This window comes from Dama dama, chromosome 3, assembly GCF_033118175.1.
Source record: "Dama dama isolate Ldn47 chromosome 3, ASM3311817v1, whole genome shotgun sequence".
Lineage (NCBI taxonomy): Eukaryota > Metazoa > Chordata > Mammalia > Artiodactyla > Cervidae > Dama > Dama dama.
Window position 1 is genome coordinate 60202662 of NC_083683.1, and position 12171 is coordinate 60214832.

Below are 12171 nucleotides of genomic sequence, written 5' to 3' on the forward strand. Positions count from 1 at the left end.
CTAAACAGGGGCTGGGATGATAGTGATAAAGGATGAATTGGTGGATCACAGAGTTTTTTTTAGGGCACTGAAAATATTCTGTATGATAATATAATGGTGGATACATAGCATATATATTTGTCTAAACCCATAAAATGTACAACACAAAGAGTGAATGAACCTTTATGTAAATATCAGGAGTAAACCCTTTTGGAAACTCTATGGACTTTGAGTAATTATGATGCTAATGCAGGTTCATCAGTTGTGAAAAAAATATACCACTCTGGTGATACAGGTTGATAATGGGTGAGGCACTACATGTATGAGTGGGGATCGGGGGGAGATATGGAAAATTTGTGTATTTTCCTCTAACTTTTGCTATGAACCTAAAACTGCTCTTAAAAAAAGGAAGTCATTAAAAAAATATCTGAAAGATCACACGAAATTGAGAGAGTCATTTCCTAGGCAGGTTGATAAGAAGTCTAGGGGTCCCCAAGGAGAGAAAGGGCTGGAATATTCAAGGAGGAAGAAAGGACAAACTTTTCATTTTTTTTCCTCTACATTCCTTAGGATTATATAACAATAATGTATCCTGCCTGAGGACAGTCTTTGGATTAAACCCTCTGGCTAATTCTGTTATCTTAAGACATTAATTATGGGAGTAGGTCTGGTGAGGTCTTTACAACGTCCAGACATTCTTTGGATTCATTGGAGAGTATATAACTCCATTGCTAACACTAGCAAGTGGGTAGTCTTTCTACCCCCTTCTGATGTCTATGTCAGAAGCTTTCTCTATCTCCTTTATACTTTAATAAAACTTTATTGCACAAAAGCTCTGAGCGATCCAGCCTCGTCTCTGGCCCCGGATTCAATTCTTCTCCTCCGGAGGCCAAGAACCCCGGTGTCTTTGCGTGATTCAGAAACAACCTTCAAAATGTTGATAGTCGTTGTCTTTGGTGAGATTTGATAACTTTGTCTTGATTGTTGTTATTGTCTAGTTTACTTTGCCTTTTTTTAAAAAAAAGTAGTTTATTTTCATAACATATAAGATAGTTGAATTGAAATTCAAAGGAATATTTTAATAAATTCATTAAAAATTCAATAAAAAAACAAAAAGGAACAACAAAAAAAATTACAGTGAGTCAGATATGAATCAGGTGAATTAAAGTATGAATCAGGTGCTTAAATTTTTTTGCCATATCCAAAACATTGAAGAATTTTGAATATACTTGTAAGATACACTGTCAGTCAGTCAGTTTAGTCACTCAGTCGTGTCCGACTCTTTGCGATCCCATGGACTGCAGCACGCCAGGCTTCCTTGTCCATCACCAACTCCCAGAGCTTGCTCAAACTCATGTCCATTGAGTCAGTGATGCCATTCAACCATCTCATTCTCTGTCGTCCCCTTCTCCTCCTGCCTTCAATCTTTCCCAGCATCAGGGTCTTTTCCAATGAGTCAGTTCTTCACATCAGGTGACCATTGTGTTGGAATTTCAGCTTCCGCATCAGTCCTTCCATTGAATATTCAGGACTGATTTCCTTTATGATTGACTAGTTGGATCTCCTTGCAGTCCAAGGGACTCTCAAGAGTCTTCTTCAACACCACAGTTCAAAAGCATCAATTCTTTGGTGTTCAGCTTTCTTTACAGTCCAGCTCTCACATCCATACATGACTACTGGAAAAACCATAGCCTTGACTAGACAGACCTTTGTTGGCAAAGTAATATCTCTGCTTTCTAATATTCTGTCCAGTTTGGTCATAGCTTTTCAAGGAGCAAGCGTCTTTTAATTTCATGGCTGCAATCACCATCTGTAGTGATTTTGGAGACCAAGAAAATGAAGTCTGACACTGTTTGCATTGTTTCCCCATCTATTTGTCATGAAGTGATGGGGCCAGATGCCATGATCTTAGTTTTCTGGATGTTGAGTTTTAAGCCAACTTTTCCACTCTCCTCTTTCACTTTCATCAAGAGGCTCTTTAGTTCTTCACTTTCTGCCATAAGTGTAGTGACATCTGCATATCTGAGGTTATGATATTTCTCCCCACAATCTTGATTCCAGCTTGTGCTTCCTCCAGCCCAGCATTTCTCATGATGTACTCTGCATATAAGTTAAATAAGTAGGGTGGCAATATACAGCCTTGATGTACTCCTTTGTAACCAATCTGTTGTTCCATGTCCACTTCTAACTGTTGCTTCTTGACCTGCATACCTTACCTGCCTCATGAGAAATCTGTATGTCGGTCAAGAAGATACACTGTAGCTTATATAAAACAGTAAGTTATTAACAGGATGTTCAGATATTAGATAATGGTGGCTTTTGTTTTAATTCTAACATTTGGGGAGCAGTTTTCTTCTCTGAGCTCAAAACATTGTCAACATGCTATTAAAATTTCCTAATAGTCTTTTTATCTAAAGAAGTAGAATTACAGAAAGATCAAGTGATTTATTTCAGGTCATGGACTTGAACTAAATTGAATCACAAACCAAAAGTATAGTAAAGAACAATGAATCATTAATTGAATATAAATATCAGTTTTTGGCTGAAACAAAACCACATGTATAAAGAACCCACCTGCCAATGTAGGAGACACAAGAGACATGGGTTCGATCCTCAGGTTGGGAAGGTCTCCTGGAGGAAGGCATAGTAAGCCTTCATGCCTAGAGAATCCCATGGACAGAGGAGACTGGCTGGCTACACAGTTCATGGGGTCGCAGAGTTGGGCACGACTTAATTGATTTATCACGCAGCACATTTGCTGTCAGAATGTATATCAAAACTGTGTGTAGGTTTTAAGATCTAGCTTGACTCAGGAGACAATATTGCCTAGAGGTTAAGAGGGGTCTTGGAATTCAGGTTTCTCAGGTTTGAATCTCAGTTCTGCAGTTTATCAGCTATTTGTACTATCTTTCACCTCTGAAAATGAAAATATTCTTTTAAGATAGTTGAGGACTAAACACAAAAGCAGCAATAGAGCAAAGTGGTCAAAAGCTCAGATTCGAGAGTTGGATTGCCTAGGGTTTCATCCTAGATCCTCTAAGTACCAGCTACATGACCTTGGGTGCAAGTGTCTGCCTCCATTTATTTTTTTGGGTTGTAACAGTATACCAAGATCATAAAGTTATGAAAATTTAGTGAGTTGGTGACTGCAGCCATGAAATTAAAAGACACTTGCTCCTTAGAAGAAAAGCTATGACTAACCTAGACAGCACATTAAAAAGCAGAGACATTATTTTGCCGACAAAGATCCGTCTAGTCAAAGCTATGGTTTCTCCAGCAGTCATGTATGGATGTGAGAGCTGGACTGTAAAGAAAGCTGAATGCTGAAGAATTGGTGCTTTTGAACTGTGGTGTTGGAGAAGACTCTTGAGAGTCCCTTGGACTGCAAGGAAATCCAACTAGTCAATCACAAAAGAAATCAGTCCTGAATATTCAATGGAAGGACTGATGCTGAAGCTGAAATTCCAATACTTTGGCCACCTCATGCAAAGAGCTCACTCATTGGAAAAGACCCTGATGCTGGGAAAGATTGAAGGCAGGAGGAGAAGGGGACAACAGAGGAGGAGATGGTTGAATAGCATCACTGACTCAATGGACAGGGTGATGGACAGGGAAGCCTGGCGTGCTGTATAGTCCATAGGGTCGCAAGGAGTCAGACATGACTGAGCAACTGAACTGAACTGAGTATGTGCAAAGCCTTAGAATAATAGCAGTCATTATATGTGTGGCATGATATACATGTTTAAAATTTTCTTATTCTTACTCTGGTAATAATTATCCATTTGTTTTACTATCAAACTTGAGATGTAGTGATAGAGCCATTAGTAACATAGACTGAACTGAACCAATTCCAATCCTTTTTTTTTTTTCCTTGTGATGCCTTTTTTTGTGATGCAAAAGCATTTTTCCTTGTTTATATAAAGAGCTCAAAAAACTTTATACTGATACTTTATATTTAATACTTTTTATTGATAAATATGGGCTTCCCTCATAGCTTAATCAGTAAAGAATCTGCCTGCATTGCAGGAGACCCAGGTTCAACCTCTGAGTAGGGAAGACTCCCTGGAGAAGGAAATGGCAACCCACTCCAGTATTCTTGCCTGAAGAATCCCATGGACAGAGGAGCCTGTCAGGCTACAGTCCATGGGGTCACAAGCGTCAGACACGACTTATTGATTAAACCACCACCACCACTGATAAATATAACTGCAAAGCTTCCTTTTATTCTCCGTATAAAGGAGTTCAATAGACATAATCTTGAAGAATCCTTATTCATCCATTCACAAATGATTATAAAGTATCTATTATGTACTAGCACAGTGTTTGCACCTGGGAGATATTGATTGGGAGATAAAGGACATTTGCTGATTTTTTTTAATCATGCAAACTGACCTATTCAAACATCTTTAATTGATAATAAACTTGGAATACATAAATATTTTAGATCATCATTGTAGTCATAAAATTTGGCCATTATTTTCTTAAAATAGTCTCAAAACCTATCATGAGAATTGTGTTCGCAGCCGCCGCCGCGCCGCCGTCGCTCTCCAACGCCAGCGCCGCCTCTAGCTCGCCGAGCTCCAGCCGAAGGAGAAGGCGGGTACGTAAGGAGGTCTCTGTACCATGGCTCCTACAAGCAGACTGCCCGCAAATCGACCCGTGGTCAAGCACCGAGGAAGCAACTCGCTACAAAAGCCGCTCGCAAGAGTGCGCCCTCTACTGGAGGGGTGAAGAAGCCTCATCGTTACGACCTGGTACTGTGGCACTCCGTGAAATTCGACGTTAGCAGAAGTCCACTGAACTTCGGATTCGCAAACTCCCCTTCCAGCGTCTGGTGTGGGAAACTGCTCAGGACTTCAAAACAGATCTGCGCTTCCAGAGTGCAGCTATTGGTGCTTTGCAGGAGGCAAGTGAGGCCTATCTGGTTGGCCTTTTTGAAGACACCAACCTGTGTGCTATCCATGCCAAACGTGTAGCAATTATGCCAGAAGATATCCAGCTAGCACGCCGCATACGTGGAGAACGTGCTTAAGAATCCACTATGATGGGAAACATTTTTCATTCTTTAAAAAAAAAATTTCTCTTCTTCCTGTTATTGGTAGTTCTGAATGTTAGATATTTTTTTTCCATGGGGTCAAAAGGTACTTAAATATATGATTGCAAGTGGAAAAATAGGGGACAGAAATCAGGTATTGGCAGTTTTTCCATTTTCATTTGTGTGTGTGTTTTTAATATAAATGCAGAGACATAAAGCATTAATGAAAGTAAAAATGTTTCAGTGAACAAGTTTCAGCAGTTCAACTTTATAACAATTATAAATAAACCTGTTAAATTTTCCTGGACAATGTCAGCATTTGGATTTTTTTTTTTTTTTTTTTTAGTTCTACCACTTTACTGCTACCAACCCATCTCCCTCCACCCTCGTGCACACACGCTCAGTCATGTAACCCCATGGACCTTAGCCCGCCAGGCTCCTCTGTCCATGGACTTTTCCAGACAGGAATACTGGAGTGGGTTGCCATTTCCTTCTCCATGGATTTTTTTTTAAAAACAAGTAAATTTCATATTGACTGCAACTAAATGGCGTTTGTAGCATTTTTATCATACAGTAGGTTCCATCCATTCACTATACTTTTCTGAGTTGTCCTACATGCAAGTACATGTTTTTAATGTTGTCTGTCTTCTGTGCTATTCCTGTAAGTTTGCTATTTTTTTTTAAGTTTGCTATTAAAATACATTAAACTATAAAAAAAACCTATTATGAGGTAAAGCTGTTAGATCTTGTATACTGATATTAAAGCTTGGTTGGCAATGTTTTATTCTTTTTTTTTTTTCCTTCTTGACATTGACTAGATCTTTTAGCTTTTATTTTAAAAATTGTGGTGACATAGATATCACATAAAACAACATTTTAGCCATTTTCGCGTGTTCAATTCAGCGACATTGAATACATTTCACATTGTTGTACAAAGAAATATTTTAGCCTTAAACATATAAACCAAACTATAAACCAAAATGAACCTTATTTTTTGTTTAATTTGGCTTCCTGCTCAAGATGCATCTTGGTAGTCAGAATGAAATTCTGACACACATTTTATTTATAAGCAGAAGTGATATTGTAAAGCAGTTAAACACCAGTGATGGTAAGCAAAACAGAATTTGAATGGATTTTAGGGGGGAATCTGTAAGATATAAATTTGGTCTGGAGAGATCATGGAATAAAAAGGATAGAAAAAAAATGTTAAATTTTAAGAAGTTCATTTGTCAGGGAAGGAAAAATATATTTAAGTGTGGAGTGTAAACTGCATGTGCTCTCGAAGATTCAGATGTATTATTGGAATTTCATGTATAAGAGAAACGCTAATGGAAGGACTCCCTGAGGCACTGACAGGAGGCCAGGAAAGGATGTGGTCACTGCGGTGATCACAGGAAGCTATGGTTTGAGTACATGTCTTTTCAGATATGAAAATTTTTCCTTTTCTTTTTTGCAGGAGGGAGGGGTGATGGTGGTATCTGGTTCGAAGGCAAATGCTTTACCCTGAGGTCAAATGGGGTCAAAGTTTAAATACAGAGCTTAGCTGACCCTTGTTTGTCCATCTTAGGAACGCAGTGTATGGTGGGTAGGATCTTGTCAGTTAACATTTGATGAGTTATTTCACCTCTTCAGACTTCAGTTTCCTCTTCTGTAAAATTGAGAGTACTGTCCTCAAAAATTTGCCCTGGTGATTAAATATTATTTATGTAGCAATTTGAGAGGTGGCAGGGAACACAAAGACTCCTTGGGTTGAATTCTGGCTCCCCCACTTACTCTGTGGAGCTTTGGACAAATTACCTCCCTGCTTCTGTATAATAACAGTACCTACTGAAGAGATTCACCATGAGGATTATATGAGTTTACATAGACAAATCACTTAGCAGTGTTTGGTATATAAAACTCCCAAAGCTGTTGCTGCTTAGTCACTCAGTTGTGTCTGACTCTGCCATCTCATGGACTGTAGCCCACCAGGCTCCTCTGTCCATGGGATTTTCCAGGTAAGAATACTGGAGTGGGTTGTTCTTTCATAGGCTAATACAATAATGCATCACATACAGTATTGAATGGATACCTATATGTAGTTATACAAAGGTTTAGTAAGTTCAGCTCCAAGAAGCCAGGGACTGTATCTGTTTAATTCATCTCTACCTTTTGTCACTTTTTAGGTGCTCAAACTTTTCTTGAATGAGTGGGTCATTTCCAACTGATACACCTACATTCAAAGTGAAAGTGAAAGTTGTTCAGTCGTGTCCAACTATTTGTGATCCCATGGATCCATGGAATTCTCCAGGCCAGAACTCTGGAGTGGGTGGCCTTTCCCTTCTCCGGGGGATCTTCCCAACCCAGGGATCAAACCCAGGTCCCCCACATTGCGGGTGGATTCTTTACCAGCTGAGCCACAAGAGAAGCCCAACTACATGCGCTACATTCAATTCCTCAGTGAATAAGAGTATCTACCTTTATATAATCAGACTGAATTTACTTGCACTTATATGATTTTCAATCATATACAGATGCCTCACAGTACTCTCTACCACTTCAAAAGATTTCTTTATCATCTCAATCTTGTGGAGCTTAAAAACAGGAAGAACTCTTGAATAATTTATGTGTTACAGCTTCTTAATCCTTTCAAATTGTGCTCAATGTGAAGAGGAAAATGGAATGGTGAACTGTAAAATTTTGTAATTTTAAGTTACTGGTATTGCTGAATTGTGATTTAAACAGCGACGTCTGAGAGATTTTTAACATGAAATCATAAATATATTATTGCTTCTTAGAATTCTGACGGTAAGGGTGAGCTCAATACAGGTTTCACTGTGGCTTGTGCTTGAAAGCACTGAGCGGTCAGTGACATTTTGAAGGTAGTGGTGAATTTGCTGACAGAAAGTTTGCTGGACAAATAAATCAATTTCAGTGACTCCTTACAGACATCTCAGGCATCATCAATAGAGAACATGATCTTGGAGGTGACTGAAAAACTAAAATCATTGTTCCCTGTTGATACGGGACATTCTCCAGCTAAATCACAAACTAGTATTGCAGTTTATGCATTCTGCTTTGCTGTTTTTGCATACTTCTCTGCTTGGCATAGAAACCCTGTAAGTCAAATACACACTCTCATTTCTGATGAATGATTTCTTAGGGCCCTTGAGACAGCATTGCTTTGTTGTTTTCTCTCAATAGCATGATTTACACTCTGTTTAGCTTTTATTATAAAAAGAAGGGCGCTAGCATGAAACTTACCCCATAAATTCGACTAAGAAAAGTCACATTAAAATTTTTCTTATATGATCTTATTTCTGACTGAGCCCTCATCCTGCCTGGTTTGGAGGTTTGAAGGCAGGAAATTCAACCTCACACATTATGGGGCTCTTTCCTCTTCTCTAGGGTTTGCATAAGAATCCATAGGATGGCTTCTATGGTGCTAGGCACACAGATAAAGATATCCAGCCTTCACTCCACTTTACTGAATGCAGGTCATTGTCCAGATCTCTGTGTCTGACAGATGTCAGAAAGATGGGAGGCATATGCAGCATACCCAGTGGAAGAGGGCAAGGAAGGGTTAAAAGAAAACAGGGAAAACAAGCACATTATTGTTATGTGACTAAATGATAACTTTTTGAGAAACAACATAGCAAATAATTTAAAAACTCGAATGGACACCATATGTGAAAAGTTATCTTTTTCAGTAAATAAATATCTTATTAGATGTTCTATGAAAATGTATCCTAAAGAGGATGCATCATGCACCCACAATGCTATGAATCTGTTCTTTAACAACACAATTTTCAAGGGGTTATTTTAATGACTGAAAATGTAGCATATGTAGTTCATAAATCAAGAGCAGGAATTGACTTTTAAAATACTTTAAGGATATTTTGAGCCACAAACATATTGTCATATAGGAGCCAACTATGCAGGTTCTATAAATAGAAGATAATTTAAAAGCCTAAAATGATATAATGTATGTATTGGCAGTGGGATATAACGCCAAGAAAAAGCTGTGTCAGTCTGCCCTTGAAATTTGTTAGGAAGCTGGAGTCTGTGCCACAAAAGGGCATTAGGTACGTGTGTGCTTCCACATCCATCCTGGTTTCCTATTTGCAATTTTTAAATGATTGAGTTTAATTCTTTAGGAAACTGCCTGCCATCCTAGGGGAGTCCTTCTGCTTCTTTGTCCTTCACAAGATCAACTGAAGTTCTTCAGCTGTGTCAGAAGGTTGAATTTGAAGTATTAGAAAAAAGCTAAACTCCTTTAGTTTTTTTGAACAATGACTTTTTTCTTTTTTCTGATTTAGCTCCATAAAGTTATGACTTTACTTATTAAAAATTTATCTTTACTTAAAGGTAGCATAAGAATGTTAGGGGAAAAAGAAATAATTTAAGTCATCCATATTACAACTGCTAGGACAGTAATTTTTATTACTGCATGTTATCTCCCACATGTTGACATTGATGTTTTACATACGGTAATGATATTCAGATAGCTTTTATATTCCAGAAACTTATTTACGTATTACTGACAATGAGGAATTCTCTGTCTTTCTGATCCTGATTTGTTTTCCCATAGGTATGTTTTTGCTTTTCGTCCCTTATGTACTGAAATCTCCCTAGCTCTAACTTCCTTAACCTTCCTCTCCTCTATAACCATGTTAACAACCTGGATGGTATTTTTCAGTACCTTTTCCAGGCTCATGTAATACACCCACAATCCTTCCTTGCATTTTGCTTTGTTCACTTTCAATACCTCAGAGAAATCCCTCTAAGTCAACCATCAAACATCACATTCATTTTTAATGGGTGCATAATATTCTATATTGTGACTGCATCATAATTTATTCACTTTTGATGGTCATTCACCCTAGTTCTGTTTTTTCTACTACATTGTGTCAGCCTTGTATATGTGTGTGTGTGTGTGTGTGTGTATGTGTGTCTTTGCTATAGTTATCAGGAGTAGGAATAGCTGAGTCAAATATGCCTAGTTTGAATTTTAATAAATAACAGCAGACAGCAAATTAAGACTTTTGCTTACCAAAATCTCCACATGGCACATTTCCATGAGCAATATATGACTCCTTTCTTGCCCTCTAACCTTCCTTCTCGGATTGTTGTTATCTCCTTTTCAAATTTTCCCTGTTTTTGGGGTTCTTTGGTACATGGTTTTGCACTTCTCTGGCTACTAGTTACTTTGAGCAACTTTTTATGTTTATGGGCCATTTGAATTTGCTCTTCTCTGAACTGCTTACTAACATCTTTCACCCACTTTTCTTTTGGATTGTTTCTTCTCCATTCTTAAGAACCTTTTGTATTTTATAGATATTAACAACTATATATTTTGTTGTATCTTCCCAAATCAATTGACTTTGTAATATACTTTGCCAAATTTTAAATTTATAAATTCTTTAATTTCACTAATTTAAATGTATAAAATATTTTCATTTAAAGTAGCTTTTGAGTTTCTTAAATTTGCTAAGAAGTTCTCCCTTACCTCCAGACTATACTTCCAATCTCTTAGCTTTGTTTTCAGTTCAGTTCAATCGCTCAGTCATGTCCGACTCTTTGCGATCCCATGAATCGCAGCACGCCAGGCCTCCCTGTCCATCATCAACTCCTGGAGTTTACCCAAACTCATGTCCATCAAGTCGGTGATGCCATCCAGCCATCTCATCCTCTGTCGTCCCGTTCTCCTCCTGCCCCCAATCCCTGCCAGCATCAGGGTCTTTTCCAATGAGTCAACTCTTTGGATGAGGTGGCCAAGTATTGGAGTTTCAGCTTCAGCATCAGTCCTTCCAATGAACACCCAGGACTGAGCTCCTTTAGGATAGACTGGTTGGACCTCCTTGCAGTCCAAGGGACTCTCAAGAGTCTTCTCCAACACCACAGTTCAAAAGCATCAATTCTTCGGCACTCAGCTTTCTTCACAGTCCAACTCACAGCCATACATGACCACTGGAAAAACCATAGCCTTGACTAGACGGACCTTTGTTGGCAAAGTAATGTCTCTGCTTTTTAATATGCTATCTAGGTTGGTCATAACTTTCCTTCCAAGAAGTACTTGTCTTTTAATTTCATGGCTGCAATCACCATCTGCACTGATTTTGGAGCCCCCAAAAATAAAGTCTGACAGTGTTTCCACTGTTTCCCCATCTATTTGCCATGAAGTGATGGGACCAGATGCCATGATCTTAGTTTTCTGAATGTTGAGCTTTAAGCCAACTTGTTCACTCTCCTCTTTCACTTTCATCAAGAGGCTCTTTAGTTCTTCTTCACTTTCTGCCATAAGGGTGGTGTCATCTGACTATCTGAGGTTATTGATATTTCTTCCAGCAATCTTGATTCCAGCTTGTGCTTCTTCCAGCCCAGCATTTCTCATGATGTACTCTGCATATATGTTAAATAAGCAGCGTGACAATATACAGCCTTGACGTACTCCTTTTTGCTTTACTTTATACTTAATTTAAAAAATTTAATATATCTGGAAGTTTCTTTTTGTGTGATAAAGGGGTTGCACTTTCATTTTCTTCCAACGGATAGCTAGTTGTGTCAGCATTTTCCAAGTAACATTCTTATTGAAATAAAATTTTGTCACATAGTAACTTGTATACTAGAATCTACTTCTGGATTCAATTCAACTCTACCAATTAAGGTTATTTCTCCTTTCACTTGAACTTTAAGATCATTCAGTTCAATTCCAACATGTCACCAGTTGAAATTCAAATAAGAATCATATTACATTAAAATGCTCATATGGGGAAATTTTATGATACTGTCTCCCCATTCAAGAATAAAGAATTTGTTTAGATTTATGATTTATGTTCTTTAATAAGACTTTTTTTAAAAAATAATTTTGGGCTTCCCTGGTGGCTCAGAGGTTAAAAATAGTTTTTAATTGCCTTTTGGCTGTGCCGGATCTTCACTGCCGCACGGGCTTTTCTCCAGTTGTGGGGCGTGGGGGTGGGTCTCTTACTGCGGTGGTTTCTCTTGTTGTGGAGCACGAGCTTTAGGTGCACGGGCTTCAGTAGTTGCGGCTCCTGGGCTCCAGAGCACAGGTTCTGTAGCTCTCTGCACCAGCTTAGTTGCTCTGTAGCAAGTGTTATCTTCCCAGATCAGGGATTTGAACCTGTGTCTCCTGCATTGGCAGGCAGATTCTCTACCAC

The 12171-nt window shown here is 38.5% G+C and overlaps 1 pseudogene; it reads left to right on the forward strand.

The window, feature by feature from the left end:
* The first annotated feature begins 2215 nt into the window (after positions 1–2215).
* On the forward strand, positions 2216–9475 carry LOC133043376 (histone H3.3A-like; annotated as a pseudogene).
* The last annotated feature ends 2696 nt before the right edge of the window (positions 9476–12171 follow it).